This window comes from Rhea americana, unplaced genomic scaffold, assembly GCF_003343005.1.
Source record: "Rhea americana isolate MKP2758 unplaced genomic scaffold, rheAme1 scaffold_18, whole genome shotgun sequence".
Classification (NCBI taxonomy): Eukaryota; Metazoa; Chordata; class Aves; order Rheiformes; family Rheidae; genus Rhea; species Rhea americana.
The window spans coordinates 21,322-46,477 of NW_028185927.1; the positions used below are offsets into that span (position 1 = coordinate 21,322).

Below are 25,156 nucleotides of genomic sequence, written 5' to 3' on the forward strand. Positions count from 1 at the left end.
CCCGCGCCGCTCGGGCCTGCGCAGCCGCAGCCGCTGCCGGGGTGGGGGTGGGGGGAGGCGGCTGCTTGGCCCGCGCGGAAATGGCGCGTCTACGGCGGGGTCGCCAGGCTCGGAAGCCTGGACGGGGTCTGTCTCGCCTTGCGCTTCCCCGCAGCGGGAACCTCCCCAGGGGGCTACGGGTTGCAGCCCTGAAGGCTGCGGGCGCAGGGGGAGCTGGCGGCGGCCGTTAGCGGCGGCGGCGGCCGTTAGCGGCGGCGGCCGTTAGGCGCGGGGCCCCGCGGCAGAGCCCGAGCTGGAGCCGGGTGGGCGGCGGTCTGTCTGCGGGTGGCTGGGCTTGAGCAGGAGCTGCAGCCCGGGGTGGTGGTGGTGGTGGTGGTGGTGGTGGTGGTGGTGAGGAGCCTCCACTGAAGCACTTTAGAGTAAAATAATTTCCAGGCTCTTAACGAGCAGCCGCTGCAAAATACCTGTTTTTTCCTGCTCGTGGTAAAGAGCTGCTGACGAGTGTGGCTGTAGACCCTAACTGGCCTTAATTTTACAGACCTGTGACCTTACACTTGCACCCAAATGGTCTCTGCTAAGTTTTAGAAGAAAACTGTCCAAGTTTATGCATTGATTGACTTGAAATTTAGTTAGGCCTCAACCTTGTTTTTAATCAGATGATGGTACCATTAGACTTCAGTGGGTGTGTTTCAAGCCTTCATTCCTGTGCTGGGTATTTTAGATAATTCTGGGAAAATAGGTGCTCCTTTTAATAAACAGCTGTTTAGGGACCAGAGATTGCAAAGAGACTTGAATCAGGCATCTGACTGACAAAACTATTCCCTTTTGTGCATAATTTGGAGTCCCAGCCTTGCAGTTGCGGACACTGAATTTACTTAAAATCTTGAGAAATAGGTTATATATAGGTATAAATCAATTTTTATATGTGTTTTAGGTTTTGTTTATTTGCTATCTCTTTTGAAGACTGAAGATCACCTTTTAGGTGCTTTTTTGTATCTTAGCCAAAAACTTTACAAAGTTTCCTTGAAGAGTATGAGATCTGGAACTTAAAGGAAAAGATTGTGAATAGTATGTTTATGTTAGCAAGGCCAGGCTTGGACTAAATATAAATGTTGAAGCTTTGAAATACTGATTCATTTTTTGTTGATTGTGTTTCTGGTATGCCATACAAAAGGTTACAATTAGTGTTGGAAAAGCAAAAATTGAAGCTAGCATTAAGAAAAGAACACATTTATTCTCTTCATCTAGATCGAGAGAAGTAATGTAATAAACAGTATGATTGCTAAATTATTGTGTTACTTTTTCTAAACAGTTTAACAAAAAGATTTCTATGTGTAGATAAAGATACAGATATGCATATATAAATGACTTTTTCCTTATCTAGAAGTGGACCACTTGTTTCTATGATAGAAAACTTTATTTGTCCATACAGTTTTTCTAGAATCACAGATAAAACCAACAATTTTTTGAATTATGAAATTATCCATCTGTCGGATCTGTAGAATTTGGGGTATATTCCAGGCTTATGTAGGACCTTATAAAATCTGTGGGTGGTTATGTGCATGGAAACCAGTCAGAATTAAGGATAAATTTCTGACTTGATATATATTAATTAATATACATAATATGTAATGATAATATTTTCTTTAGCTCTATGAAGTAGTGTCCTAAATATTAGAAGATGTACGTTTTTGGGAGGGAGGTGGGAGAGTTCTTTTCAATCTGATAACTGTTTTTAAGTCCTATTAGGTTATAATTTTCCTGAGCCGTAGAAAGGATCATTTTCCCTCTTCTTGCCAGATTAGAACTAATTCTGAAATATATTTTTTTAAAAAAAATCTTTACCACCACTACTACTGCTTCCTTAGAAGCAAGTGAATCGTGCTCTTAAAAATGATTTATGTCTTGCTTTCTTTGTTGCAGGGTAAGTTCCAGTGAAACATTATTTTTAAAACAATAATGTTTCTAGCTTTAACTTGTAGGTTTATCTCTGTTCATCTCTCTTGTTAAGTAGTAAATGTTCTTGTTTTATTTATTTATTTTTTTAACGAAATGACACTTCATTATGCAATGCACAGAAGTAGAATAGTTTAGAACTGCAGTATGAAGTTAGCAGTTTGTGGACCAATGCCTGTGTAGGTCTTAGATATCTAGACTCTTGTCCTAGAAGAAGGTTCTGCAGATTTCAAAATTATTTTAAAAAACAAGAAAATAAACTTCTGGCATGAATGCTCACTACAGCCAAGATGATCTGAGAGAATATTACCCTAGTGAGAGCCTTCAGAGTTGAGTTGCTGCTTTTTATCTGAAAGAAGCATTTACAGTTAAGTGTAAGGACTTGAATGTTTGAAAACATAGATCAGAAGTTCTGTATGGGAAATGTATGAGCCACAGCATGCCTATATTAGTTAACACAGAACTATTTCAATGACATACTCAAAAATCCAAACAAACCAAAAGGGGGGGGGGGAAAGGTGTTCCTATCGGAAATAGTTTAATCAAGCTGCCATCACAGTTTTACTTACCCAACGAACATTAGACTGTGAAACTGAGCTGTGGATAGCTGTATAAAATGTGGATGATAGGAGTTTGTATAAACTCAATAAGCAAATGGATGAAATTAATGAAAGAAAAATACAGGAAAAGCTTTTACATATCTTTGGGCTGGGAAATCTCCAAGATGCAAATCTGGATGCTGGGGGAATGCTCTGAGGAAATATGACTATGTGCTTGCTCTGTTCTTGTACTCTTTCCTTGGCATCTGCCCTTGGCAGCTAGTCTTTTGGATTTTTGCCTTGGGGATGGGTTCCAGTCCATGTGCAAGAAAAACTAAGAGAAACTAAGTTTCTTTCCAGGAATAAAAGTGGGCTAAAGAAAAAGAAACAAAGGAAAACCTAATGACTGAAAACGATGAATGAGGGGGGAAAAGAGGAGAGCACAGAAACTATAGGGCCAAAAATTAAGGAACCAGAAAGAAACAGCCTGGCAGAAGACCTCTAGTAATGACTATCATTTAGTGAAGGTAGTCTTGGTCATAGTTGGCAAAGGATAAAGTAACAGACCTTTGGTCCACTTTTTGTATTGTTATTTGATATTTTACCTGGGATATTAGCAGGTATCTCCCATTACCATAAGAAGGTGAATGCATAGTATTGTTTGTAGCCAAGTTCATAGTTAAAATGCCATTCATTACTTTCCATAGAGCTTAAAATCACTGTGTTTTGAGACTAGATAATTATAGTATGGTTTTACAGGAAATCAATTCATGCACAAAGTGTGAATTCTGATTTCATTTTCGTGGCTTTACAGCTATCTTTTTACTTTACCACCCCACTTCTCTATAGATAGAATCCCTGCTCCATGTTGCCTCCTATAGCAAAATTAATGCGAAGACTCTAAGCGCACTTACGTATTTTCCAGGAAGGGCAAATGAGCAATTGCATAGTGGTGAAAGTGGGACTATTCCAACTTGCAGGAATAGTGGAAGCATCTGCAGGAAAGAGAGAGGAAGAAGTCTTTTTTCAGAATGAGAGGAGACTTCTGATAATTGGATCAGATCTTGCTGAAGAAACTGAGAGAGGTTGGTGGGAGGGGAGCTGTGTAAAAGAGGATTGTGGATATCAGAGAGAAGATTAAAAAAAACCCACAAAATTTCCTGTAGTGCTCCAGTCACTAGAAAAAATGAGCAAGGAACAGCAAGGAGCTTTATTTTATGTAGGTTTATAGTTCGCCTGTTCAAAACTGAAAGCAGTTTTCTTGAAATACCGAAAAACCTGTACCATTGACTTCAAACAAAATTCTGGAAGAAATGTCAGTACATATGAACAATTAGGAAAAAAAGAAGCATCCTTTATGTAACTGAAAAGTCAGTAATTTAGTGGCAGATTCAGGGCATGAACTGTTACACAGTGAGGTCCCCAGTTGTGTGTGTGTGTGGGGGGGGGGACTAGAAGAAAAATCAATATCCTTAAAATATGCTTGGAAATCTGAAATCATGATTCATATTTGCATTCTGCATGGATTTTAAAAAACAGAAAATCTTATGCTTCTAGAAATTGGTGCTCATCTAGGAAGAGAAAGCCTATTTAGTTTATCTTCAGCTTCCTTTAGAGCTTGAAAAGAAAAGATTATTTTTCTTTTTGTTGTTTTGATGTATGTGGATTTTGAGGTACCTATTCTTGGAAAGCTCTCAACTGCCATCAGTGTTGCCATCTTTGATTCTCATGCAGGCATCAGGCACTTTGAGGTCCATTGAACCCCTTTCTTCTCTCTCAGATGTTTCATTTGCAGTCAACATGTCGAACTTGAGTCTTTAGGTACTTCTTCAAATACTCTTCTGAAAAAGAAGTGTCAGGCTTTGCTTTCATTGGTAAGTCTCATATAAACAGTTGATCACCTAGTTTAAAATCCTACTAGTAACATATGTGACAATTTGATATTGAGTAACTTTTTAAAGTTCTGCCCTGTGTCTTCTTCCTTTATAGACTGTATAGCTCAAATACTCTTGAATTTTTAGTTTGTCATAATTGGCCTGTTCTCCAGATGTGCTTTGAAAATTAACTATTCTTGACTGTAGATTTTAGAGTTGGGATCTACACTAAGACTAGTTTGCAACTATGATTAGAGTGCTTATTACAGTTTTCTATGCTCACGGTATTCTCACATCATTCAGTTTGGCACGTGTTTTTGCAGGTTTTTTTAGTCTCTTTGTATATTGCATGTATTTTTTATTATGAAATACAACTCTTTGTATTTGACATTTCTGAATTACAAAAAAACTTGAGTATTTTTCCCCTTAATTCAGCAGTAACTGTATCTGTAACTGGTCTAATAAACATCTCCACAGGATACAGTTGTTACCTCATTAAGAAGGAGAACCTTCCATTTATAATCTAATTTATGTCTATAGGTTCTGATGTGCTAACTGAAAATAATTGTATCATGGAACAATCTGTGATACACTCAATTTGTATCAGAAAAAAAAAAAAAAGGAACAACTGGTCTATACATCACTGTTAAGCATTGACTATTTTGCCAATTTGTAAGATGGTAGGTCACATAAGTTTCTGTTTTTTCCCTTAAAAGTGTTCACAGGATTGCTTGATATCACAACACTGTGAAGAATATGACAATATTAGGATGATTATACGTAGCAGAATACCAGTTCAAAAAGGCAGGCATTGCTTTTCTTCTGTGTCTTCAAATTTATTTATTGTGATCACAGAAGTTATTGAGGAAAATTAATCTGGCTTTCTGTACTATAAGGATACCCAATATATCTTTCTTTAAAATATTTATGTTCTTGGTGAAGTAATTTAAAAAATATATATGTGTGTGTGTTTGTACTGTGTTTTGAAAACATTGTTTTATATACTGGGAGCCTGATCCCAGTGCCTGATCTATGGTCAATTGAAAGTCAATCATTAATTTTAATGGACTTTGAAGCAGACTATTTTTATGGTTGTAAGCTGTATGTTTATGTATTTTCTGTAACAAGCTATAAAAGAATTTTGAAAATGATGAGTTACTTAGAAATCAATTTCTATGACTGAAATGTTAACATGCCCTGTGTGTTCTTATCCTGGAGCTTGACTCCTTGGTAATTCCACATGACAAAATTTCTGGAGTTTGAATTTACCTTTTTAAACTCTCAGTAATCATATATATAAACCTATATTAAAATATTTTCCTGGTTTCAAATGCAGTTCTAAGTCATTTTGTCTTTGTCTGCATATGTTAAAATATCATTAACTGTCGCATGCTGCCTTTTCCCCAGGTGTTTGCTTCTTTGTTCACTGTCAGCGAAAACACTGTTGTTGTGTGATGAAATGAATTATTTTCTATAGGACCTCTGTCTCATTTGTGGCAGAACTTGGAATATGTACTTGGTGAATGAGTTGTGAACTATAGAAAGAAAAAAGTTAAATGTTAAGATAATTTGACTACTGCCCAGGTAAAATGGATTCTTACCTTGTCTCTTTACAGACTTTTCATGTAAGCTTAGAATTTTCTTTCCTCATCATCTTTTTTGAAAAGGCAGCCACATTATCCAGTCCCAGACATCCTATTTAATTGCATAGGTGCCATAAACTGCAGCCTAAAGAGATTGACCCAACCTACTGCAGGCAGTTTCACATTCTCACCTGTGCATTTGTGCTACTACTACTGATTATGTGCCTACGTGGTCAGGCAGATCCACCTGAAAAATGAACATACTTGAAAAAAAACTAACCAAAAGTATTATTTTTCAGCTGAATCAACTTGTGGATCTAGCTCACTGGACAGCCCAGCCTCATCAATGTAGATACCAGCACAGGGGAGGGAATAGGCGTACATAGCCAGAGAGAGCAGGGCTGCCTCTTTCCGTTGACTGTAGAAGAGTCTTTGAGGATTAACATCACAAATTAGACATCCAAATTAGGATGCCAACCATTAAACCAAAAGTATGATTATCTGGCATCTCTCTACTGAGATCTTACAGAGATATTGGAGAGCCTCTTGCACTAAATGCTAACTGAATTGAATTTAATGGAAGTTGCAGAGAACAGAGTACTCTGAAAGATCAGATCCTAGGTATGTTGCCTTGGGTAGCCAAAATTGGTGGACATTTTTGACTTAAATCTATAATCTTGGTTTTAAGTGTGTGTGTTTATACATGCACACACACACACACACACGCATGCACCCATATGCATAATTAGAAAAAAGGTATTCTGAAGATGGATTTGTTCATATTTACCTTCATGCCCATGTTTATGCAATAAGCTACTATGTTAAAAAGCTTTATTAGAAAACATGTTCAAATTAATAAGACTATTTTCAGTGAATGACGTGGACAGTATAAAGTAAATAATGATGGAGGCCAAACTTTGAACTGAAAGGTTAAGGTACTGAAGAGGTATGCTGTCTATTTTTTCTATACAAGTAAGGCAAAGGAGAGAAAAATTAGAAATTAAGCACTGTTTTATGAAACAGATAAACAGGAATGACTGAGTCAAGGATTACACCAAAACAAATGGTATCATTTCCAAAATTCTGTCTTTAGCGTTGGAACAGTAATGTTGCAATGTATAACTATATTAAAGCAAAAATCAATTAAAATACAACTATTTCAGTTTAAAAGTACACTTTGTGATAGATTGTATTGTTTTCTGTATTTCTGTTTACTTTGATAATTAGCAAAATTTAATAACTTGCAATGTGTTTGGTAAGCACTTGTCAAATAGCATGACTCTACCATATTGCCTGAGTTGTTCATGATAACTTGGTGAAAACAAAGTACATCAGAGTAGCTAGGAAGTCTATCTGCTCTTGTTTCCTCAGAGCCAAAAGTAAGCATTTCAAGTAGAAGGATACACACTTTACCTGCCTAAATCTAGCTCAAATATTGCTAATTCTTTGCTTTCTAACAAAATCTCTGAAAGAGGGTACAGATTCTGCCGAGGCATGAAATTATAAGTGATATTACAGATTAGTGTTAACTCCCTGGCCCATTGACTGAACAAGAGAGTATCAACTGTCAATAGAAACTTAAATCTGTAGAATTGTCTGTTGTTGTGGTAGTTCAATTCTTTTCCTGTCCAATTCCTCTCATTCTTCTGTGGGGGGGAAGGGAGGGATTGGGAGGGGAGGGAAGAACAGCAAAGATTTGCTCATATAGTTTGCCACTCACCAGATTTGCTGTTTGACTTCTGTGGCAGCTGCATATGATTATTAAATCTGAAAATTAGGACCTTGTTATATGAAAATTGGAACACTGAGACAGTTTTTAGGAAACTAGATTATTTTAGATCAGAAGAGTTTTGGTGAGGAATATAAGAGTAGATTAACATGTTTTTTCCGGTAGTGAAATTTCCATTGTCCCCTTAAGCTTAGGGAGTGATACTACGTTGCTGAGGTTTTCTTTTCATGCAAGATGCTTAATTGTTTATTGCCCAAGGATTCTAACCTCTCATTATATACCAAGTATTTTTGCTGTTCAAGAATTGTAACATTCTTAAATGATTGTTATCACAGAATCATAGAAATGTAGAATGCAGCTAACCTCAAGAGATCATCTTGGCAGCCAGATCAGCATTTGATAGGATCAAATATGACTGCACTGTCCCTTACTGAAACATTTCTTGTTTGTTCTTGTAGACTTCCATAATGAGGTATTCATTGGTAATGTATTCCAGTATTTTACCTCACTTAATGTTTGAAAGCTTGTTTATAATGTTTGATTCCAGGCTCACGTACTGTAAATTAAGCCGCTTGCCTTCAGCTCTATACTTTGAAGAAAGAGGAGAATCATAAATCACTGACTTCTTGTTTGAAGATTATTGTAATGTTGGTCCAGTTCTCCCATTTTTTTGTAGTGTATGCAAGCCCAATTCTTCCAGTGTATTTTTTAAGTCATTTTTCTGAAAGGATTGCCATTTTTTTTGCTCTCTGTACTCTGCAATATGTTTCTTAAAATGCATTGAAAAATCTGCTTCAGCTGATGCATTCATCTTGCTGAATAGAATGAAGAATTTTGGTATTTTCTAAGCAAGATTCCTGGATACAACTTCTCAAATTAACTTACTGAAAAAGTTTCACATTGCAAGCTTGTATTCTTTGCATCCACCTTGATAAGCTCTTTAGTTTGCTATGCTAGCTCATAAAATAGCACCATTAAGGAAAAGCAGAGTATATATAGTGCAATGAGTACACTGTTCTTGCTGACAGAAATAGCAGGGAATCTAATGTGTAGATTATAAGAAAATATGAATATTAATAGGAAAATGAAATATTAGTGCATGTCCACTATGCAATTCTTTTAAAAATGTTGCGTGAAAGTTTATAATAGCATTACAATTTCTTGAGTCTTCTGTTTCTTCTTATACCCATTCACTCTTTCTAACACATGTAAAGCATATTTGACATTTATAATAATGGAATGATTAGGCATGTTACTGACATCAAGGTTTAAGGGACTGGGTGACATAAGGAATTTATGTTCTACTTTAATCCATTTGTCAACCTCCTATGGGACCTGTTTTTAAATCTAACTCAAGCCACACTAATTTGGAGGTGGGAGAAACCTGCCTAATCCAACAGCCTGAAAAACACATAGATAGGTTAAAATGCTTTCCAAGCTCTCCCTCAGTCCTGTTTTTAAAATGGAAAAAATAGTAATAGTTTAATTGGTGACATTTTTTCTGGGCTCAGATGGCAATTTGTTCAGATCTATTGTCTTTTCAAGAATCAAAACAGAGAAGATGGTACAGATGGATTATTTGAGACAGTAAATAAATGAAATATAAAAAGTATGTAATTCCCTGGAGTGGTAGTTGTTAATGACTTACTTTGCACATTAAGTCAATTTTTCATTTTAGTTATAAAAAGAAAATTCATTTTTCTGGTTTAACATCTTACTTGTCAGGGAGGAAAGTTTTTGAGTGTGCTTACATTATTCAGATGCATACAACAGCACTAAAATCAGTTACTTCCAAGATATCCGAAGTGGCAATGTAACTGGCCTCAGCATAGATGGTCTTGATGGAGGTTTCCTCCTATTAAGCTGTAATAAAACTAGTCTGTCCTTTCTGTATCATAAACTCTGTATAAAGCTGCTGCTTTGTTAAGAGATGTAGGACAAGAGTCTGTTCTTACGTGTTCTAGTGTAAATCCAAAACCATTCCGTTGGAGCCAAAGTATGTAAGTTCAGAATCAGGCACATTGTATAACTGATACTGGTTTGTTCAGTTACATTTAAACAGCAATGCTTGGTAACAGAAGAATTATTACCACTGCTTGATCTTTGACAAAAGTATTCAAGCACATATTTTGAGAAGTTCAACTTAGGTGTCAGCACATAGAACTGAGTATTTTACATATTTATTCAGAATAATTTGCTGCTTACCACAGTGCCAATCTTAGAGTTTAAAGATGAAAAACATGCTCCTATTAGTCAAATATTTATGAGTAGAACCCAATGCATTTAAACCTTGTTGACCTTTATATAGTTATGACATATATATGGGGGCAGGTTTAGCTCAGTTGGCTAGAGCATGGCGCTGCTAATGCTAAGGTCACGGGTTCAATCCCTGTATGGGCTATGCTGAGGGTTGGACTAGATGATCTCCAGAGGTCCCTTCCAACCTTACCATTCTATGATTCTATGATATCATCACTTGGTTATCCTTAACGTTGATTTGGTCTGGAAAAAGTAAAACAAGAGGTTAAGTAATCCCTAAGGGTAAGTTAAAATGTAGGCTACTGCCATGTTATATGGCTTTGGTATACTTAGCGTCTTTTGTGGCAGGTTGATGAGACTGTTCAAAGCAATAAAATAGATGCCATTTGCTAGATAATGCTATTTAAGAAAAGTTTAGTTTAGAAAATGGGTCTATTGCTGCTATATTCAATGTTCTAATATTGCAGAAAAAATCATTGATAGTATTTGCATTAGATATGTAAAGCCTAGCTCTTGTTCTCTGCTCAAGCATTTGCATACATTCAAAATGAATTTAAAATAGTCTGCTTTGTTTGTATAGTTATATATGTATATTCTGATTTAAGGCAAGAAGGGAAGCAATTATGATCATTTAGCTTGATTTCCTGCCTAACATAAATCATAGGTATTTTATTAATTAATTACAGCTCAAATCCAACATGTGTGACTGAATTAGAGAAATCTTCTAAAAACAAAAAAGTAATCAAAATATCTTTAACTTTTGATTGAAACAGAACCAGAAATGCAGACTATGTGTAACCTCTTGCTGAGTTCTTTCCGTAGTTAATTGCCTTCATGGTTGTCTATAAGTAGCCGCCTTGTTATTTGAAATTGTCTAGCTTTAATTTTTTCACTTAGTTTTGTTATAGCTTGTTTTCCTGACTTGGATAAACTAGATTTATCCATATGGTACTCAAGTTGCCTTTTAAACTTTTCTTTAAGATGTTAAATATAGTAAGTTATTAGGGATCTAAACATAATCTCTGTTGCTATTCCTCTACAAAAGACTTCTTTAAAGTTTTTTCTTCTGTAGGCAATGATATGTCTTTAGCACTATTCCACCTCTGAAATACTAAATTTAATCTGAATGATGAAAAAGATGATTTCAGAAAAAATCAGGTAAGTGCGTTTTATTTAAACCTACTTAGTGATAGCAAGTCCTTACAACTAACAAGACAGTATTTTAGATTTAGCTTTTAATCTGTAGCATAAGCACCAAAAATTCTCCATTTCAGTTCTCTCCTGATGGGAGTTTTGGGACCTATTATTTTTTTTACTAGTGTACTTTTAAATTGACGTATTATTTAGGAGTTCATGCCAGGCAAATTCTTTGGCTATGTATAACAGTGAGGAACAATACGAGAGCATTTGGAAGAGCTTGAATCACAGAATTATATTCTTTTATCACATACTTTGTAACTACAAGACTGCTTATTGCAAGTCATGCAGGTTATAGTTCATCATAGGTACTGGGTCAGCAACATGTTAGTGAAACCATAATTACCTAGAATTTCTTCGTAATGTGTGGAGGTGAAATAAGATTTTTCTCTTTCCATGCTGACAACACTGATGATATTGTTGAAGGAATTGTTGAAGGAGGAAAAGATAGTTTTAATGGTAGTTTGGCCACTAGCACTTGTCAGAGAAGCTCTGCTTACATTTTTGGCTGTGATGGGTCATATGATTAATAAAAGTAGCCGGAGAGTCATTTGTAGGTAAATCTCAACTGACCTTGACATTTTCTCGACATGGAGAACTTTTACTGAAGTGCAATGGTAGCACAGAAATCTTTCCAATATGTTACGGATACTTTGTACGGATTAGATGTTGCAAAGTAATCACAGGAGAAGAATGAATTTCTCCTTACCTTGAAACTGAATCTCAGTACTGAATCTCACCAGAGTACTGAAGTCAGCACACCGGCTACACCAGTGTGAGAGGAGAATAAAATCTTCCAGAGTTTCCTATGCTTCCTCATAAAGTGTTTTTCAAACTTTAAGTAAGTCTAGTTTTGATCTGTGTTGTGACACAGCGCTATATGTGGTCATCGTTCAGTTCCAGTTGATGACTCTCAGAACTGGCTTTTCATCCTTTTTTCCCCCAGTTGCTAGTGATGTCAGAAAACAGTGTGCATACTGTCAACTGATAGAATGCTTACGTTTTCTGTCAGTTATTGCGTACTGTCTACATCTGACAGCCCATATCTCTAAGCTATTTTTAAGCATTATATATTTCTTCCTGTATTTATATTTTGTACAGCACTTAGACCTAATTTCTAGAAGATCAAATTTGATTAGTTTCTTAGCTTCTCCGCATAAGGCTTTCTCTTTTTCATTGTCTTTACCACATCTAAATAAAATTCAGAATTTGCATTGGTAGGGATTTTTGAACCAATTAAATCCTTTTTAGAAAAATTAAATACAATTTTAGGAACAATGCTATGTAATAATCTGAGTTGGACTTTGGTTGTACTGGGCAAGTTATAGACTCTTGCATGGTACAGAGTTGGTAGAGTTATATTATGTATTAGAATATTTATAACTATGAGTGTGATGCTGCACATACACTCTTCTGCTTTTTGTCATAACTGATTGCTGTAGGTGAGCTAATGGTTTACAGAACTCAAAAAATATTCAGAATAGATTTCTGAACCACACTTTGTTATGCCATATAGACATATCTGAAGTGTACTTCTATACAGACTGATACAGGTGGATGTGAGTTCCTCCTTTTGTGCTTTGAGCTGGTCATTATGAGTCATCTCAGGTCTAGAAGCCATATAGCTATGTTTAGTGAGATAATCTATTAATCAATATTCTCCTTTGCTTTGTAGGACTTACTATGGCAAAGCACCCAGCAGGCTTGGATATGTAGTTCCCTCTGACCAACTCAGTCACAACTTAGTGACTGAATAAGATGGAAATTTGTATAGCTTTGGTCGAAAATAATCAGAGAGCAAAACCTTCAAAATTTTAGGTGAAATCTGATTTTGTGAATTGCAACTGAAAACATAAATAGATTAAAAATCTGATTATGCAGTCCTCACAAGAGCAAAGTTCCCAGTCATGATAATAGTAAATATGGATGGCAAAGGTTAAAATTCCTGGAATGATTATTTGTGAAACTTCATGACATATTTTTAAAAGCTAGAGGCTCTGTATTTTCTTCAGCTATGTCAGATTGCTTGTTTTGGAAACTGGAGAACTGCTTCCTAGTCCTATCGACAGTTCAGGCTGATAATTAATTGGAATATATATTCTTACTAATTCACAGATGTAATTGATGACCTTTTTATATGCCACAAAGCTTTTATATTAATAATTTTAGAGTATTAACCCTTCCCTGAGTCCTGACATTGACCTCCAGCCCCAAACTTAAGTTACCTTAAGGTTTTATGAAAACGAATTGACATCTATTTCACAGAGTTCCTATATAAAGTGATGAAACTGTGTGGATTAGTCTAATTTTTTTTTTGAAACTTTTTTTTTTTTTTTTAAACAGGAGAGATTTTTGTATGTATTTGGTTGTTTTCTTTTCCATTTCATTGAGGTCATTGTTCTTGACAGTGAAATGCTACAGTAACGAACATTGATTAAGGAAGTTTTAAGTAGTGATTATAATCTTCCTGTTTATTGATGGGAAGGACAGGACAATGAAAAGGAAACAGCTTCAGATCAATCCCTACTAATTTAAACTATTTATAGAATCACTGATCAAAGCATGATTCATACAAACCTTAGGAGAATATAATGCTATAACCTGTGTACATTTATTTGCAAATATAAGGTAGTGTTTTTATCGTTAGCAGTACCACATATCTGTCAGCATTATAGTGTGTAGTAATCTTACTGAAAAACTCAGCCCCAAATCAATAGTTTCACAGAGTAGGAAAGTAAAAGAGAATATAGTTCTTTGAATGAAAATTTAATTGTGTTAATGAGTTTGGAAAAGCTATCTTATACTTGGCTTCTAAATAAATACTTCAGAAGTCTCTTGTAAATCTCTAGTAATTTTTTATAATCCTTCACAAGTTGTAAAATCATAGCTGAAAGGCAGACAGAAAAGGAATGTACAAATAAGACATCTGTTATTGTTATATCAATGATGATATATAACCAGCTCTGAAGTAATAACATTTAACAAGGACTACAGTCTTATCCAAAATGAGATCTTGTCCACTTCCACTTCTTCATTTAGTGCATTCATAAGAATGAGGTGAAGTTTATAATTGGGAAATCTTATCTGTTAGCATTTGTAGTATATCACAGTTATACTACAGTATGGTTTAGATTAGTAGATTTCCAGCCAAGGCACATCTTAACATATATGGGTATCTGTAAACTAGCTCCAAGTAATGTGTGTGTGTGCACAGCTTATGAAAAAGTATTCAGAAATACCATTACTATGTACTGTAATACTATATTTTACAAGTTCAGCACTGGGAAATTTATATACCATTAATGTATTTTCTAGCCCATTAAGGACAAGCAGCGTATAATGCTCCATTGAATAAAAGATTTACAAGTCACAGGCATGGAGGACTATTCCAATACAGATTTTGGGTGTAAATATCTTTTAGAGATGTTTTGTTATTGTGTTAATTTTAAAGCAAATTCTTGCCAACTAAATATTAGCGTTTGATTTATCAAATGATTAAACTTTTAACTTGTTTGAAATTGATACAAAGCTATGAAATTGTAACTAGCGAGACAACTAGGATGACAGAGCTTTTGTGTGTGTAGTAGGTGAAGAGAGCTGGGGAGAAAATATGTATCATTTTTTTTACCTGTTGTCACACTTTTTAGCCATACGTTAATAGAAACAAAAATAAACCATGAAAGAAATATCTATATACTTGTTTCTTTCCCTGAAGCATGGTTAAAGCATTTCTTAGTTAAAGCATTTGCTTAAAGCATTCTTTCCTTAAAATGGTTAATCGTACATTTTAGTATACTTCAGTATTTTTAGTATATTTCAGTACTTTCAGTACTTGTCAAGGGAAAATACGATTGCTTTTTACCTGAATTGCAGGCTACTTAGTGTATTCTCTATGGTTTTATGTCTTTTGCCATGGATTGCGAATGAGTACATGTAAATACAGAGGCAATATTTACTCTAATATGCATTTGATTTCCTGCTTATGTATTCTAATTCAGAGGGATAATTACTTTTTATCTTATAAAGGCAAGATGAGCATGTCTTTGTTATGAATTTCAAAGAGTTTTAAAAAGCAGAAAGTGTCTACCTTTATCAGTTAAAAGTAATTGCACACTTTTGGAAGAAATGTTAAGCAGATCCTACTGGAAGAGTATCCAGGCATCTAGTATAGATTTGGATATATTGAATACATTACATCTAAGACTCCTAAAATATTGGAGAGAGAAACACTACTAGGATTTGGCTAAGCATGGGAGTTTAACTTCTGAGGCACAAAAGGGAGAGCAAACGTTACTGTTAGGGCCCAGTTTTTCATGTTTTTTGTGACTGACATTTCTTCAGTATATTGTCAGTAAATCTATAGGATGTGATACTGTTCTAAAACTTAATTTGTTATGTAATAAGGGTATTTATAAATTAAGATTTAAAAATGTGCAAGGAGACGATAGATGTTATTGAAAGGGAAAATAGCAGATAGGAGAATAATATTCTTCAGGGAATATTTTAGAGGTTTGTCTTGTTTAATATTTTTGCTAATGCTACTCACACAAAAAAAGTTGTATTAAGGACAAAGTGATAGATGTTATTAGTGCAGATGAGAGCTAGGTGTTCATGCAAAAATATTTTATGATTGGATGACTGTGAACTATGGAATAATACAAATTGGTTTGAAAGTCAGTAATATGAGATGAAAGAATTTCTATGTAAATTATATCTTTTTGACTATAAACATATAAAGAACTGGAGGTTCTTTTGGGTCTGAGCTATTTCTAGGAAGTATTATTTCCATTATGCAAGAGCTTGATATGTCTGAACATCATCTGGAATACTCTGCAATTCTCATCACCTACTTTCAGCAAAGGTGAGTTCAGCTGAGATGGGTGCAGCTGATAGTACAGCCCAAAGGAAATTTAAGAGCTGAATTTTCTTAGTTTAGTAAAAACAAAGGCTGAGAGGTGATACAATAGTAACATTTAAAAACATCAGTGGGGAGTAAACCACAGGGCAGGGAAAAGAGCTGTTTAAAGTAAATGGCAGTTATGAAAAGAACAAATTACCCTAAGCTGGGCCATTAATAAATGTAAACTGGAAAATCGGCAGTTTCTACTCATAAAATGAATGAGGTATAGAAGCTGCCTTATAAATAGATGTAATAGAGACAAAGATTCTAAATAGTTTTCAATGCAATGTTTGATAAGTTTATGTAAAGATGGTTAAGTTACTTGGAGACTAGATTCTTCCAGCTCTGCATCTCGGGATACACTTAGTTTCTTAATTTTTGCATGTGTGTTCTTTTATTTCAGTCTTTTTCTCTGAATTTCCATAGATAAATGTCATTTAATGCTCTTTTGTAAGTACGAGATAATAGTTAGATTTAATCTAAATGCTAGCCAGGTTAAGCACAGAGAGCTATTGAAAGTTGCTAAATTCTCTTCCTGCTGCATGACTGTTCACTGGCCTGCAATGAAATGCAATTGCATTTGTATGGTGAGCTAGTTGTACTAATGCCTTTTTCATCATATTTTAAGTGTTTGGATCCACTGATGGATCAAGACATACTTCTTACCTAGGATTTGGCTTGCTCTGTGCAAAAAACTAATAATGAAAAGATAGAAAATAGAGCTCAGGTCTTCTTCACAAGGTTGTCCAGATCCAGAGTTCTCTATGGCACATGAATACTGATCATCTCTCTAGAGAGTCATTTTCTTTCATTTATATTCAGTTAGTATATGTTTGGCAAACAAAACCATTGTTTGTGGAAAGAAAAAGTTAATTAAATGTTGTTAATTATTCAGATTCAGTACTATAGGAATACAATATAAAAGCTTACTGTCTGTGATTAAAAATCTTTTAAAATGTAGAAAACTGCTCCTTGAGTTTCAGAATTCTGTAAGTAAAAAAAAAAAAAAAAAAAAAAAAAAAAAAAAAAAACTCAGAAATTCTACAATTTTTAATTGTATGCTATTTTTAGTTTGGTTGTCAACAGACTTGACTTTAAAGAAATATAGAAAAAGATTTGTAGATGGAAGTAATAACTTTTATTAGACCAGTTGGTATATTTGAAAAAGTTAGGCTTGCAGGCGCACAAGCCATTCTTCCAGGTGTGAAATACAGAAATAACAGCAAAATAAAAGTTGAGAACAGTTGCTCAGGTATAGCAGACACTCATCAATTCAGTTGTCTTTAAAAGGAAAGCAGTTATTACCTGTGGAATAAAGATGATGGTATTGGAGGGATGAGACAGAAAGACATACTATTAAGGAAAAAAGACATTGTTTGAAGTATGCAGAATAGAGAGAGGTTATTTTAGGAGAGAAAGGAGAGAGATTAAAATGTGCCATAAAACCACTCTGTCTCGAGTCCACAGCATCCAGTGGTTATGTATTTTGATTACCAGAATTTCAGAGCTGTTAGTATGTTTTACTTAAGCCTGAAGACTTCAACTAAGAGGTCAGAAAGGACTGAAAAATTAGTAAAAGTGTGAGTGGTGAGAAGTATTTAGCCATAGGCAGGTGGGTACTTTTTTTTCCCTTATAGACTGTGTTAGTCCACTCTGAGATATGTTTTTTGTTTAGTTTTAGGCACATAGTTATTGTGATGGCAAATCATTGGGATACATTGTATTCTGTTCCTGGAAGTTGCAGTTGTAGAATTGAAAAATAGTGATGATTGTGTTGAGAGATCATTTATTTCAGTAATAATAGAGACTTGCCGTTGGATTTTTACATTTCTTGTTCAAATATAGTCTGCAGGCATTCAGTGTGGTTGGACCACAGCTAGTTTGTTTCGAATGGTGAATTTATTGAGATTAGAGATTGTTAGAAGGCCAGGATGGTTTTGGGAAGACTTCTTCAAAGCTGAATCTTCTTCTAGAATTGCCTATAATTGTTTAATGACTTTCTGTTTAAATAATGAGATACAGTATTATTGGCAGCAGTAATTCCGTATGTGATACTCAAGTTTCTCTTTCAAGAAATACGATCTTTTTATAGAAATGTGTTTGTTGACTAAAAGTCGTCTTCAGATGGTTGAAGTAGGAAGGTATGAGGATTTTTTCCCCCGCTGTTCCCCCTTAGGTGAAGGGGATAGTGTCTGAGGGTGTCTGATTTTTGTGTGTGTGTGTGTGTGTGTGTGTGTGTGTGTGTGTGTGTGTGTGTGTGTGTTGCAGATGGCTGCAGATTTATAGAGGTAAGTTTATTAGTGTGTGGTTTTGTATGCATTTTACTTTGTAGGTTACCATCTTTGATGTTGACCTTATTATCTAGGAAAGTGATGCTGGTATGAGAGTATTTCAGAGGCAGTTTGACAGAAGAGTCATGATTATTGAATTTGTGGTTGGAATTAGCGAGGAAGTCCAGTTTTCTGGTCGTGATGATGAGGATGTTATCCATATGTCTTAGTTTCAGAATGGACATGGTGATACATATCTAACAATGAGTAGTTGTTCTCTTACTTAGCTTAAAAAGCTGCTACTTCTGTTTAAGACCTGTAGAATGGTTTGTATGCCCCAAAATTTATCTAGTATTTCCAACAACGTCAGCAATCTTATCCTGCTTCTGTCCTTAGACCATCTCAGCTACAACAAAATACTATGTGGAGAAATAGAATCTTTTTTTGCCTTTCAAGCTTCCTTTTTCTTAGCTTATCTGCACTCAAGCTGACCTTTGCTAGCTCTGTTTCTAATTCTCCTCATATACTCATTTTTAGTAGGGGATATATGTTGTAAGTAACGAAGGTCAAATTTCTGAGCCCTTGTATGTTAACCCAATGATTTCTAGCCCCCTTTAATCCTTCCCTACACCAGCAGCTGTAGTAATAAGGGTCAAGGGGCTTCTAGGGACTGAGGTCATTAGCTTTTGGGTTGTATTTATTCATTTTGTTGGTGCTTTTCACTGATTGGTCTTAATGGATACTCTCCATTCAGTTGTACAGTATTAAAACAGCATTTGACCTTCTCAACAACAGGAATGCTTGATTTTAAGTTTATTTTCCTTTGGCTATAAACTTGATTCTGTCTTTTAGATGCGGAAAGATATGGTCTTTCACATCATTATGTAGTGAGCTGCTATTTATTAATGACTAATTTTAATACCTCAGCATTAATGTGTATAAAGTCACATCCCCACTAAAGGAATGGAAAACTCCATCAATTTCAATGAAACCTTTTAGGGCTCCCATTGATATTAATGATATGATGGGAGAGGAATTAGATCCTTACTATATGCCACAGGTAAACAGCTAGGTTTTATACTATTGCTTAAAACAGTACCTTTATCATTGCTTTAGTGTATATTTATGTATATAGCCATTTTGGTTGATAGTAGCATTGGTGTATATAAGTTCAATCTTTGGGTTTTATTGGCGTTTTGTAAATGTAGCAAAATAGTAAATACATACTATTACAAAACTTTCAAGAAAAAAGGATAATTCATGCCATCAGTTTGCACCTCTAACTGCTCCATTATAAATGCAAAATTGATCTGCTAAATAATTTTCTGTTCAAGTTTCCATCACTACTACTCAAAGAAAGCTAAAGACGAGAGACATTAGAACATAACCTGAAAGTTAACAAATTTGTACTTAAATGAACTCAAGGGGGAACTGCATACCCCACAGTAGACCCCTCACTGTCTATGTCATGCTTCTAGCACTCTTTCTTCTCTCATAGTTAAAGTAGTTTGGTTTATGTTTTAATGCTTGAAATGTTTTCGGCTGCTACTGGTGAGAAGCAATTTCTGCACAGTGAGGAGGAAAGGGTTTATCGTATTTGGTATTGCTTTCAGTGATATGGATGCTTGCTCACTAGCTTTGTACTGAGATCAGCTAACTCATTTCATTAAAAAAAAATCCTTTAGGTGATAGTTATATTTGGTCACTACTGACTTGATGAGGATCTGAACCAGAATTGAAAGGCTTTCTCTCCTACTAACAATTTCCTGAGCCTTCCAGTCTCCTATATTAAGAGCGGTTTTTATAGAGTGGAAAAATGCCCCACCATTAAGCTGTAAGGTTAAAACTACAGCCCCTCACTCTTCCACAACACTCCTTAAACTATGGATCTTGTTTGCTGTGGGAAGTGAACTGCAGGAGGAAGCCAGATGGCAGCTGCATTGAGCTGCTGCTGCTGCTTTGTTGTGCAGGATGGGTGCCCCTCCTCCCTTCGCCAAAGCAAATGTTGATTCATGAATGAGGGGTTTATATATCCGAATGAGGGATTCATATGATTTTTTTTTAATGTCTGCTGCTTTAATGGCTTGCAAAAGAAATTGAGCCTATGTTCGTAATAAGAAACAGTTTTGAGATGTATATGTGGCAAAGTTTATAATTTGAAGGTTAAATTTCTAAAATGGTATGCATAGCTGTAGTTATTTTATTACTCTGAGTTAAAGTACCTGAATTGCTGAACACAAGCAAGTTGCTTGAAAAATGTATACCAAACAAAAAAAAAAGTGGTTTTGGTGTTATTTTGAGGTAAAAAAATAATTAATTTGTCATTAGTGAACAGAATTTGTTGCTAAAACAAACAAATCCTTTAAAATTAACAAATCTTTGGCCAGAGAGTGTTTAATAAATTATGAAGGCAGATAAGTTGGCTGGACCAGCTTTACTTCAATCTGCACCAAATATTCGAGTGTTGCATGGAGCTTAAAAACATTAATTAAAATTCTACAAAATAACGTGGTTAGCCGGGATTAATTTAACTATGAGGTGCTCACGTGTGATGTAGAGAACTACTCAGCAATCCTTGGGAGTCACTCCTTAAGACTGATTCTTTTCCTGTAACTTGGCATTCACATTTTTACACAGAATGAAATTACGTCAAAGTTTGTATACTTCCTAACTTTTGCCAGACGTGTTTGATATTCATTATATTTAGGATGCAGCATACTTAAGAGTTTTGAATTTCCAAATGTGCTGAATAGTATCGTCTGCTAAGATCACACAAGTACATAGTATAAGGTTTGTAGGATAATTCACTAGAACTTTCTTTCTCTCACTGATTCCTGAGATGCATCTTCTTGTAAATCTAAGGACACTGAATAGTTATAACAAGAGGAGCTCACCATAAACACTTTTTTCTAAATATCCAGCACTGAACTCTGGCACAGTTGTCAATATAATGTTCCAGATTCCATCTTTTGCCAAAAACTGCTTTCTAAGCACAATGTAAATAGAATAGGCACATAAGAATTAGGAAATTGTGTTATAAACAAGCTGCATTTTTAACCACCATGGGGGATTTATTTAGGCTGCCTAGTGTGCTTCAGAATGTGTTTTTTAATATAAATAGCTACTAAAGAAAAAGTCAAAAATGAGCCTTAATGAAATATTTTTAAGTATATATACCAAATAAAACAATGTGGTTTTCCCTGTTCTTTTCTTTTTCCCTTTCTTGCTGTCTTTCTCTCCTTTCTGATGTCAGTTTATATCTTTTACAATGCAGACAGAGATGAGAGAAAAAGAGAAAATAACTCTGTAGTGCAGGTGGAAACAGTTAGAGGAACTGGATTGGAATTTTAAAGCTGATATTCCTCTCTCTCAACATACCACATTAAAAAGTAGTTTGGGCTGCATGGCATCTTCATGACTAGTAATATAAGTAAATATCAGCAGTATTCAGGATCATTCAGAATTGACAAGCATATGGTTTATATAGATACATGCATATATATATATATATATGCAGTCAATGTCTTTATGTATGTTACAGAGATATAATAGGTGGACATATATGCTGAAATCTATGTTTCACATCAAACCTCTACAGTATGCTTCATGAGGGAGACAAGACCCATGTGTTTTGCAGAAGCTTTTAAAGCTGTTTCATTTATTTTATTAGCCTTTAATGAATGTAATTAGAACCCAAGTAATTAAATGCAATTGTGCTCAGTATGTTCCTGTTGTAAATTGCCCTAAACAATGTGCATGGTGTGAACAAATTTGTGGGATTAATAGAGGATAGATAATGTTTTTGGATAGTATTTCACACTAAACGGCCGCAGAGAGAAACAAAGAAGCTGGCGCAGTGTCATTAATCTTAGTCAACTGGCAGTTCTGGTGTAATTTGCATGACTTAGGCAGTGACACAAGATGGGGCTAGGTTGGGATGGGTGTTAGATCACTAGGATACGTATGTATTTATTTCTCTTTAGTACTCTGATTTATAAGTAGAAAGAAGTTTGAAGAAATTGATTTATTCCATTTTCGTCTTTTGTTTTTATCTTAGACTAATAGAATTACCAGCAGTATATTGTATGTGTTCCTTTGTTTTCATAGTTAGCATATTGGTTTATGGATATTAAAAAACATCTGTGCATCCTTATCACAGAAAAAAAGCAGATGTGCTGTGACTGGATAGTGCRTTACTAGTGGAATAGATTTTCTTTCTTTCCTCTGTCTAATATGTCTTGTTTCCTGGCTTAAAAAAATATATATATCAGGATACAGTGAGATACTTCCAGATTTGTTTCTGAAAAACCTTATAGTAGTCACAGGTAGTATATAAATTTTCATTTTACTTCCCTTTTTTCTGCATCTTTTTTCTGAAAATTATTAAGTAATCTGAGTAGAAGCAGATAGAAGCAGAATTTAACAACTGTAAAATACTTGTTGTATTTTAGTAGAGTAATAAGTTCTTATAAAATGGTAGTGACCACTGTAGTCAATTTTCAGAAGAATTTGCACAAGAATTGGGTTACTTTAAATATTCTTAAACTTACAACTAGCTGGCTGAAAGTATTTGTCAAAGTAGACTATTTTGCTGAAAATCTGGTAAGAAAATTTTCAGTTTGTAATATTAGAAAAACAACTCAAATGTAGTTTGACTCATGCTAGATAAATGTATCCCACAGACCCTAACCTTATTTTGAAAGTAGTTCCTGTAGAAAGCTAAGCTTTCATAAGGATATGGCCCTGTTATTGAGAAAAGTGAGCATTGTTCCAAGCTGGTCTTGACCCATTTCTTTAACATCTAAATCTTCCAAAATATTTATTTAGTTATATATTATGCACTGCTTTTTTGACTGAAAACTGTGCCAAAATGATATAAAGTTAGTCATGCAATTTCTCTGGAAGTTGTTGTTAGGTAACTATGTAGCTTATGCACACCTAATTATGTTTTTATTCTATGCTATGGTGGTACTTAGTAGTGTAGTAAAAATGAATGGTGAATAGATTGAGAATCTTGAGAAATCCTTGAGAAATTGCAGTCCTGAATGATAAAAAGGAAGTGATTGCTGCTTTAACAGTATCTGTGGATCTTTTAATTATAATTTTTCATCACAGGAAGATTGCACTTAAGCAAGACTAAGGAGGAATGAGATAGGGCATTCAGAAGTTGTTTAACCAAATAGTTTCATGTTGTGCACATCCTACTAGCTACTCTTTCATAATTCTAAAATATATATTTAATTAAAACTACTATGTGTATTTTTAAATTGCATGGTTATCTAATAAGAAAGGAATTTAAAATACAAAGTGTATAGATACCCTTGACAATGATAAAATCTTTGTTTGTATCATTGCATACAATACCATATTATAATCATACTTTTAATACTGTAGAATTCTAATTCTGTAAATATTAAGCCCTACTGAATAGCTCTGCTGATGTCTACTTACTTTGTTGAAATACTAGGTGTTCATGGAAGCTTGTTTCTTGTGATAATGGTATGAGGCAGATGAGTACATTCCACTGAAATGTGAAAGTAGCAAAATTTTTTAATGATGTTTTATATGAGAAGTATAACAACAAATACTAACAATGAAAATTTTCAGGCATGTAGTTAGGCCATCTAAATTTGAAGCTAAGCTGTTGCTAATTAACTGTCTTGCTTCTGAATTGCATCTAAACAATATAAAAGTAACGGTGACTTTTGATTAAACATTTTAATAATTATACCTTTGWGGAAAAAAGTATTACTAGTCTTAGTCTGTTAGTAATAAAGTAGAGGGGTATGATAGCATTAAAACAAATTTGCTTATAACAATTTCAAAGAATACAAAATGCTATGCATTTAGAATATCTTAGGTTCTACTGTGGATTTTAGTAATGAAAAAAAGCACATTAGGATGGTAGGATGAAATAAATGGAAATATATGGCTGCACAGTTAATGCTGCCTGGCCAGGCTTAATTTCAGTGTTTCCTGACTCACAAAGAGGGAATAGCAACACATTCTTAGCATTGTTTCCTTAAGATGACTAAATAAAAAGTTCTGAGTATTTAAATCATAACTAATTTTCTTTGGTATCCTTTCCTTTTAAGAAGTACAATGACATTAATGGTTCTGATTCTTCATTTTATAATAACAGTTTCAGTCCAGCAGAACTTCGATGAACTTGGAGAATTACACAGCTTTTTATACAGTGAAGTAGAGAATGAGGCCTGGTTTAGACAGGAGCACAGCCTCTAATTTTTTGCTCTTTATTTAATAGTTATAATTAGGTATCATATAACCTTCAGTGTCAACAAGCACTACTACACTTCAGATTACATACTTTTAAATATGATCTTATATAAGTTTTGGAGGTATTGCTATATGTTTTGGAGGTATTGCTGTATATGCACAGAAGGCTAACTATTGTAGAGAACTTTCTTCAGATTGAAGAGGCCTAAAGAGAAAGAACTTAAACCTTGCTTATTTTTTGTCAGCTCTACAGCTTTCTTACTACACTCCAAAACATTCTTAGCATTGTACCTTTAGCCAAAATATCTCTTTTGCAAGATAAATCAAAGTAGTATGTTTAATCAAATATTAAGTAATATTTAACAATGCTTCTATTAACATCCATGCAATTCAAGTAATGTTGGTTACTTCTTTCTGCTCCTTGCTGTGGCTCAATGAACTACATGTTATTTTTCCCTCTTGTGAAAAAAGTTATTGTAATTCTTTGATTACTGGTGTAACATGCAAAGTAACAGAAGTAATTAATTAACAATTCATGAAAGTAGTTGACTGCTGTTATTATGCCATTGACCCAAGCACCACTATTCAACATTTAAAGACCAGGGACTGTTA

The 25,156-nt window shown here is 34.7% G+C and overlaps 1 long non-coding RNA gene across 3 annotated transcripts in view; it reads left to right on the plus strand.

Annotated features, from left to right (window-relative positions):
* Positions 1-57: 57 nt before the first annotated feature.
* Positions 58-25,156, plus strand: part of LOC146597596 (uncharacterized) — a 50,381-nt gene continuing 25,282 nt past the window's right edge. For 2 of the 3 annotated variants that reach the window (XR_014895433.1, XR_014895434.1), the window contains exons 1-2: positions 3,339-3,580; positions 4,230-4,369. This is a non-coding gene — a long non-coding RNA (uncharacterized LOC146597596). Of the gene's footprint in view, positions 127-3,338; positions 3,581-4,229; positions 5,686-25,156 lie in introns of those variants that run through there. The other variant, XR_014895432.1, reaches the window with a different exon arrangement.